Genomic DNA, 10,237 nt, shown 5'->3' with positions numbered 1-10,237 from the left:
ATTAAATAACACACGTGTAAATTTGATAAGAAATATTCCCACTCAATTCGGAAAATGTATAGTTTTTTATGCACACTTCAAAACTATTTTAACACTCAAAACCTCTTGATTTAATATTTGATTCAGCACGTGTTCGAAAATAACTCCATGATAACACAATATTTTTTTCAATTCTATCGCAGCGCCAATTTTTGGGAAAAACTATCATTAAAATAGATTATTATTTAATATTTGAAACTGCCAGGGTAACGAAGTCTGTCGAATCCAATGTGAAACATTCCAAAATCAACAACTACTTACGAATTAAAAATCAATTAATAAAACTTTTTCCCACGGACTAAATTGTGAATCTAAACCATTCTCAAGTCCCCTTGAACACACCCAATAAATTTCATCAAAATCAGTCCAGTCGTTTAGGAGGAGTTCAGTGACATACTGAACTCCTCCTACACACACACACACACACGCACATAAGAAATATATATATATAAAGATAATATAGTATGAATATAGAATATTCGAATCAATCACATTACCGGTCTGACGCGCAGAGGGTCCCGGTTTCGATCCCCGGTAAGACAGATGTCTAAATGATGATTGATCGAATTTAGATTTCTGTTTCTAGGTCTGGATTTTTGTCTATTTGTCTATGTGTGTGTCCATGGCGCCCACGACAGGGAATCTTAGTGTGGGGCTGTGAGTGTAGAAAGCGTTTAATATTTATTTATTTATGAATTACGAAGTCAATTGAATTTCTAATCTAGGCATTTTTTCTTAAGAATAATTTTCTTTTTCTTAGATCTGGGTAGGTACATATTTTTTACACGATATTAACAAATATCAATATCAAGCTTAGAAAAGTTGATTTGTGCTATTTAAATTATGTTATATCTACATATCGTTTAAAATATAATAATGGCATCTGCACTTATGAGTATACTCAAGAACCTTTTATCTACGACTGGATTATGAGTATTAGGTTGAAGTTGACATCATCACATGTAATATTATCCATCGTGATTGATAAAAGTAAATGTAAATGTAAAAAGTAAATGTCGCAAAAACTTCAAAAAACTTCCAGGCGGAGTGAGTAAGCGCACTTGAAATCGGACACGAATGCGTTTCTATTCTTGAGGATCCCTTCTATTCTTTAGTTCTTCTTTCACCATAGCACAAGAACTGCTTCAATATAAAAATAATATTAAATTCATTATTTACATGTATTTTAACTTAGTTAGATGAAATAAGAAGCCCTTGTGAAAAGTTTATCACACAAGTTGTGTAGGTAGATAAATATCCTACTAATTCTAAGCATTTTTAAATATGATTCCGATTGGAAATAGAAAATGTACCATCATATTTATAATGAACACCAAAGTTACAATTACTTATATAATTCAATAATTATACACCGTATAAGAAATAATATTATGAATATAAAGTAAAATGAATGATTAAGAATTAGAAATAATGATTCTTTACCAACAAAGATAGTAATATAACAATAATATTCTGGTATACCTAGGCTATAATGACAGTCAGTTGAATCGCCGATATTAGATTTACTTCCGAACGTTATAATAGCTTAATCAACCTACTACTGAATGCACCTTGGCTCACACGCCAGCTCAATTGTCGTTATGAATATTGAACACCAGTTCGCACGCAATAACGGCGCCTCTAGATGGAGACTGATGAGAACATTATAAATGTAACAGTGCTTGGATACTGTACTGAATATATTTTAGATTATTTATTTGAATCGATTATATTATTATATTGATTATATTATTTATATTATTTGTATGTTATGAATTAATTTTCCTAGGCGAGTCACTGCGCTCGATGAAAACGCAAATTGTGACACTTGAGTTTCAAATCGAGAACAATGTAACCATTGTTCATTGGTTGTTGAATGGAAAATTTTACAGGTTTCATTTTTAAAATACTTTGTTGGATGTTTTGTTTACTTACGTTACGAGAACATGAATGTGTTTTTGTTTAAAATACGAACCGACCTACCGAACTATGTTTCACGTATACATTTTCTCCACACCGCATCAAAGGCTACCGTTTATTATATTAACCCGGAAAGACAGTCTGATGCGACGCAGAGATTTTTATATATTTTGAGGCGGTACAAAGTTTGCCGGGTCAGCTAGTCCCTTATAAAGTCCAAGTAGTTACATAACCATTTTCATCATCTAAACTATCTGTATAAACTAAAAACAACTTTTCGCGCCTACACCCTTTTATTGATTCCATAAAATGTTCCATAATCGTACACAATTTCTCCAAAATTAATCATCAAACTTAGAAACTATTAAAAGCAACTTTTATCTTTATTCGATACCTACTTGAATTTTTAAAATAATTAATATTATGAAAATAATTTTTCAAATAATTTATACTAGCAAAAAGCGCAGCTTTATAAGGGCTCGCGTATCGTGAATGGTATATTCAGTTTAAGATCCTATATCAAAGATGATGTGGTCACTTATTAATTAACAATAAATTATTAAATCTATCTTTCGTCAGAAGACCTATGAAGAGCAAAGCTACCTTTGATCCAGAACCAGAACCACTTTAAATGCACAAGCATTTATCCACCATTTTATTATCCACCACAAGGTGGATAACTTATATTAGATCCATTTTTTGGGATTGTAATTTTTTTTTTTTGCGATTTATCCTTGGTATCTTTTTATTTACTCTTGAATTTAAACTCCGCCATACTTATAAAATTATTGCGTCTGATTTGCAAAAAAATATTTTTTAAGTATATATAGGTATAAGCTATTGTGGATGTCTGAAACGCAGTACATTATAATCTAATCTGGGGTCTGTTACCAATCAACAAGATGGTGAATGACCTTTATGACCTTTTGGTGTCTACGGATTCCTCTCGTTCAGACCATTCCAACGATACCTCATTTGTTTCTTTCCGAATAATAGTTTGTTAAATAATTCAATTCCTAGTTTTCGCATTTTTCACTTTCAGTTTTTCACCTATTTCTTCATGTCGATTTGGGTCATTTATCAGTGAATGTTGAATTCACCACGACTTCTTTAATTTACTAAAGCCCCGAGGGATACATTCCGTAAAGCTGTTCTATTAAATAACATTTTATCAATTGTTAAATTAACTATTAAATTTATGAATTAAATTAATGAATTATGTGTGTGGCCTGCTCAATTAGTTTTGTATTTTCTTTTATATTTCTACCTAACATAACCAATTCTATACAAAACAGGAACGAATTTCCGTAAAACACAATGTGATAGTCGCTAAATTGTAAATTTGTCACTGGGCTTTTTGTCACAAACAAAGTATTTTTTGACAATGGAAATGAAATTTGCGGATGGATTCTAAACGGGTAGTATTTAAGCGAGTGACTGCAAATAAAAGTTTTGAATGACAAAAATAATGAATTTTGGTTATAGTATTACTAAGGGAGCAACTGGCTGCGAGTGACGAGAAATCAACAGAACAGCAACTTACAAACATTAATTTGAGCGACCTAATATTTTTCTAAGTGTAAACATTACGTCCTGCGTTTTATTCAATATTTAGCAAATGTTTTTTTTAATACTGAGCAGCATTTTATTTTAAATGAAGTGTTTCGAATACAAAAATCACTTTGAAAAATACTATAATAAGTAGAATATTGTGTGCTCATGTCATTGATCATGAATAAAGGTAAGGTCTGAATTCATACAGATTGGGCCCACCCGCTCGCTGGGCGCTGTCGCGCCCTGCTCGCTTCGTTTTATATTGTCTTATATGTTCCAACCTAACCTAACGAATTCAATTACAAAAACTACTTAATACTAACTTACTACAAAAACTACCTAATCTATCTTAATACTAAAGTTGCCTCTCTATATTTCCAGTCGCTCACTTAGTAATGTAGTCGCACAAGTTATTAAAACAGTATGTCATTATCAGTCGCTAAGTTTTTTTTATTTGATTGTTTTATAATTTCCCACTGTAAACAAAAACTTAGATTAATCGGATATGTGGAGTTTTTGAAACTGCACTGCGTCAAAACATTTATAATATCCAACGAATATTATAAAGGCGAAAGTTTGTGAGTATGGATGGATGTTTGTGCCTTATATTAATCTGATTTGAATGAAACTTTACAGTATTACAGTCTATAAGTACACCAGTATAACCTGGAGAATACAATTCATAAAGATATGGCTATACTATACTTAGTTATCAGAGCTATATTGATGTACCTACCATACGATGATACGTAAATTTTATATGAATGGATTAATAGTAATTAATTAGATACATTTTCGGTACGCATATTGTAAATACATTAACTTTTTCTTTGACACTAAATAAATCGGACGGATAGTTTAAATTAAGGTGGTAGAACCCTATGTGGTTCGACTCCGGCGGCACCACCGCCACACCTGGTTCTGCCTCATAACAGCAGCGCTGTGTTCTGGTTCGAAAAGTGTGGTAAGGGATACATGGTTTTTCGAGGCGTTCCAGCTTAGTCCAGTTTAGTCCAGGGGTAACGGCGCATCTGTGGCCGACCTCAAGTAGAAATATGTAATCCTCTCTGGGTTTGATTGCAGATGTCCATGGACAGCTGCAGCCACTTACTACAGGTGGACTGCATGCTCGTCTGCTACTCATATATTATTAAAAAAAAACTTATATGAGACGTTCCAGTTTAGTCCTCAGGGGAGCGGCGCTTCTGTGGCCGACCTCTGTTAATTACAGATGTCCATGGGCGGCATTAGCCACTTACCATCATATGGACTGTATGCTCGTCGGCTACTCCTATATTATAAAACCAAGAAAAACTTGAAACAAAACGCTTTTAAAATACACCGGTGAAACCTCGGTGAAACGCTGCCACGTTAGCATTTTCATATTTTTGATTGACATAATTATGTCATAATTCATATTCAACATGACGTTTTCTTTTTATTCTGCCATTATTTAAACAAAAATAATCCAAGTCATACAGCCATCAATGTTACACTAAATTTAAATTTGATAAAAAAGTGTTTTTTTTTTTTGTGTACAAAACCTTATTTCAATCGTGTTGGTCCAATCTAGACATGACCTTAAGTAACTATGTTAAGTTTCAAATTTATAAGCCCTGTAGTTTTTTCAAAAAAGGGATGGAAAGCTTGCAAGATTTTCGAATTATAGAGGACTCGCTTCGCTCGCCCTAATTAAAAATCAATCAGTATTAATATTTGATATATATTAAACCCGTCGAAACATCCATTGTTTTACTTAATTTATAAAAACATAAAAGAGCAATTGTGGGTCACACATAATAGTTTAAAACTGTGCTCATTTACCTTACAGTAACAGAAACGCGTCGTAATGCCTTGAGGAAAGTTTGTATTTAACCCGGAAGTGATCCTTTGAATTTTACTTAACAAATAAAATCAAAGAAAGCAGGCGACATACGAGTGTATTTAAAAAAAATATCTTCATATTTTTAAGTCACCGTAATTCACTGCAAATTGCAAAAGATCAATTTATATTTGTATGTGTATTCATATAATAAAAACTTATAATTCCAAACTTTCAGTTTCCAAAAAAACAGCTCTAAGTATTTTTATATTATGTATTCAAATGAACACATTAATAAAACGTTCTTATTTAACCTGTAAACTCACCAAAAATCATAACACCGCTCGAATAAGGTGTTCTCAATTTTAGCCACACTATGTAACGACTCCGTGGCGCGTCTGACATCAAATCGGAAGGTTGCGTGTTCGAGTCACGTCGGAGTCACTGGTTCTTTGGAAACCCTTTTTTATAATTGTATTTTTTTTTGTAATTTCATGTTAGACAAAACTATTTAATTCCAATAATTTTGGATATAGATTTTTTAACTAAAATATATTTTTTTAAATATTTGTACAAAAAATAATTATTTAATGTACTTTCATAAAATTTATATATGAAATTTTGATTCGTCAAGACAAAATGGTCTTGACGTTTAAAATGCCTTCGGGGGACCCAAATTTAATTTCAAGGTATATTGTCTGCCTATTGCCTTTGGTGAACCGCCCCCTTCTACCTCGAAAAGTTACACTGTTATGCTACAAGATTACAGGATCAAGGATGTGACAGCATTCATCATTAAAAATAATATCGTAGGCCGGAAATCAGATAGATATTTTGGACAATTTATAAACAGAGAGACAAGCAAATGAGAGTCGAACTCAACCACTAGTAGTTGCTGTCGACTCCATAGTGTTTTCCTTTGACATATCACCCGGGTCTATGCCAGAACACGTGTTGCACTCAAGCATTTAAAAGTATATCGAAAAGAAAATATATCTTAATTATTATTTGCTATATACATTTTCCAAATGATTGCGATAATAGTGTAGTGGTTGGAAACGCAGCTCCTCACTCTGATGGTTCGCAGTTCGAATCCCATGCACGCAACTTTTTTTCTAAGTTATGTACCCACATTAGAACTTAATTAAAACTTGCTTTAACGACGAAAGAAGGACACATTTATAAAGATTTATTCAAATTGAACCATACATTAATGCGTTCAAGCAAACTGACTCTTCCGCTTTATATTATTAGTATAGTTATCTGAAGACTTCGATGTCGGTTTATCTATAAATCGTAACGAACCGATACTTTATGGGCAGGCATAAATAGTTTATGGCGCTTTTAATTGGTTCCAGTAATATCCCATCCGGCTGTTCAAACCAGCTGTCAAGTTCACTGAAACCGCATAATATAAACTGAAATATGTACTAGCTAAATATTCACTAAAAGTTAATAATACATTTTGTAACAGAGCCAAGAAAATTGGTAAACAATAAAAAACTTGTTCCGTGGCTTGTAAATCGTAACGTATGATTTCAATAACTTTCGAGTACTATTAAATCTCACATATAAACTATATCTAAATTGAAATATGGTTTATTTTTAAAAATTGGCCAAATTTATAATATTAAATATTAATAAAAATTCAACTAGAGAGTAACATTTTGTAGTTAAATCAACTTAAAAATAATCGTAACTAGTGTAAAATTAAAAATCAAATTTATATTAGCCTTAGTTGACGATACTGAATTATTAAATGAGGAGGGGTGATTTCTCTTTCGTGCAATAATTAAACTACGCTATTCTCTTTTATTCAGTATTCTGCAGCTAGAGTGGGTGTGCGGTTTCAAAAAGCTTTGTGAGGTAGGGATCTATTGGAAGTTGATAATTTGATCATTATAGTTCAATGACACCTTTCAATCGAAAACGCCGTACCGTAAAAGAGGTCGCTCAGTCCTTAGATAGAAAAGATTTAATGGCATTCTTTGCATTCAAAATTTTGATGACAACGTAAGAGGTTTAGTGTAAAGAATTAGTTCAGAATTTTGTATAAACATTTTTCTTTTATTATTTAAAGGAATAAACATATAGTAGAGAGAGCATAGAATAAGAATAGAGTACCTAATAGTAGTAAATAGTAGTTCATCAACAACCTTTTATTGTCCCACTGCTAGGCACTCCTCCCAGAGTGAGAAGGATTAGGACATAGTCCACCGCGCTGCCCAAGTGCCTATTGGTAGAATTCACATACCTCCGAGTTTTTTTTAATAAATCTCAGGTGAACAGGTTTCCTCATGATGTTTTCCTTCACCGTTTAAGCAAGTGATAATTAATTTCTAATACGCACATAACTTTGAAAAATTAGAGATGTGTGCCTGGGATTTGAACCTCGGACCCCTCAATCGAAAGGCCGAGTTTCTTAACCACTAGGATATCACTGCTTACTTACTTATATAGTTGTAAATTGTTAATTAATTTATTAATTTATTAATCTTTGTCTCTCAACACCGACTTGTGTTTGTCATCACCAAATGTGATGAGAGTCTACTTCCGGGATGTGACGTCACGCATGCGTGAATACATCTGAGAAGTAAGCTGTAACGTGTCCAAACGCTTAGTATAATCGACTATTCTTTACCATACAAATTCGCCACAAAACAGCTGTTTATTACCTAAGGCAAAAATAGAAGAGCCGGTGATAAAGATCGTTGGTATCATAGAGGACATAGTGAAACTCATTGCCTCCGTACATCATTTAAAGATAAGTCCATTCGAAACTTAAAGGCCCCTGAAACTTAAATGGAATTGATTGATATTGAACGAGATTAGGAGTTGTCGTAACTAGTACAGCGCTCGCAGCATTCATTCGTGGCGATGTGGCGACGATAAGCAAATTCGAGTACTCCAATGCCAATAGTTCCTTTGCCTAAACATTTGACTGAGTTCGCTTGCAATTCCATTCGTAATAGGATGAGAGGTGCCCTGAACTCACTCAGAGCTTGATTTGTATAGGAAATAATAAATAAAGCAATGTTTATGGATTATATTAAATATGCTTAAAGATTAAACGTGAATATGAAAGAATAGCAAGAACAGGTTAAGTGATTAGAATTAAGTCTAGATTAGTTATTACAATAGGTTTATTGCGAGACATTATATCCAATGTTAACATTTTATTATAATGTCAACTATTATGTATTATCTGAATATTATTTCTTAGAAAATAAAATATTTTGATTTAGGTGTAAGCTTAACTTAAACAAAATACGATAGTATCGTTAATTTATGCTAACAACTGCAGGTTATTCTCGTATATATCTATTTATTCTTTTTGACGAATAAATTAAACGATGATCGTTACATAGGTACACTGTATTTTTCATTCTTTTACATTTGTAGAGCTGATGTCGTGGAAAGCATTCATAGCTGTTTAAACACCATTTCGAGGATATAGCATGTCTGCACAAAATGGAATCTAGACTCATTCCAGATAAATGGAACCTGCAATAGCGCGAGAAACTCTAATCAAATTACTTTCATTTGAACGGACCGGCAGTATCAAACAGCAGTGATAGCCTTGTGGTTAAGAAACTCGGTCTCTTGATCGAGAGGACCGAGGTTCAAATCCCAGGCTCGTACGTCTGAATTTTCAAAGTATTGTGCGTATTAGAAATTAATTATCGCTAGCTTTAACGGTGTATGAAAATGGTATGTGAAGTCTACCGATTCACACTTGACCAGCGCGGTGGACTATGGCCTAATTCTTTTCATTTTGAAAAGAGACACGTACCTAGCAGTCGGACAGTAAAGGGTTGATGATGATGGCGATGAACGGACCGGACGTAAACTGTGTCACTTCCTTCACATTAAGCGTACAAGGCGTTCCAACTTAGTTCTCAAGAGCAACAAGACTCGTGTTATCGACAAGTATGGTAACTATTTAATATGGGTTAGATATAGGCGTCGACGTCATTGACTACTTAACTTCAAGAACTATTAATGTTTCTAGTACATAAAAGACAATTGTACAGCAATTCTTCAGAATGTACTAAACATCATAAATATTTCAGCGCTCCTTCAACGCTTTTAGCTACGAGTTATTACCTACATCTGAAGTGCACTCGTACCTCGGAGCTCTTCAGCGTTTAATTTTGACAAACTTTAATTGCTACAATTTTAACAACAAAGAAATATAATTAAATTAAGGTCGGTGCGCCGGTAGGTAGATTCAAGATGGTACTCCTACTTAAATTTAACTAATTTAAACAATATTTATAAAAATATACTTAAAATAACTAAGTAAATGAATAAGCGCTAATGTCACCATAGTAACAAACACCTTAACAAAATACTGAACAGTTCAGAGCACCACCGTGCCGTGCCCACTACTGGACGTCTTCTGATAACTATTTTGATGTGAAACATCTATAGCCGCACGTAAAACCGATTTCTGGCGTGGCGACGCATGCCGTTTCGACCACGCTATACGATGGTATATATATACAGTCTATATGCAGTAGTGTGTACGGTGTGGCGACGCGTCGCCATGCGCAATTCAATAAATAGTCATCGTTATCTGGAAAAAGATCGTAATATTTTATTTTATCATAATGACATATTTAGTTCCTATCACAATATGTTCTTTTCTGCATATTACTTTTACAAAATAATGTCGATGTTTCACATCTGCCAGGCGTCCCGTGACGGCTCACATTTTTTTTAAATGCGTTTCAATCCGCGCTGCATATCGTGTAAGGCAAATTCATATTTTCTTATGGAAATTAATATGACTATTTTCATTCAAAATATGGTTTTATATTATTAGTATGTAAACTGTAACTTCGTGAAAATCTTAAAGTGTGTTTGTCGACGCTTGTTGCACAAACATATTAGTGCCTG

This window comes from Epargyreus clarus, unplaced genomic scaffold (assembly GCF_041222505.1).
Source record: "Epargyreus clarus isolate Ecla_fem2 unplaced genomic scaffold, WU_Ecla_fem_2.2 ptg000007l, whole genome shotgun sequence".
NCBI lineage: Eukaryota > Metazoa > Arthropoda > Insecta > Lepidoptera > Hesperiidae > Epargyreus > Epargyreus clarus.
Note: the sequence above shows the minus strand (reverse complement) of the source record.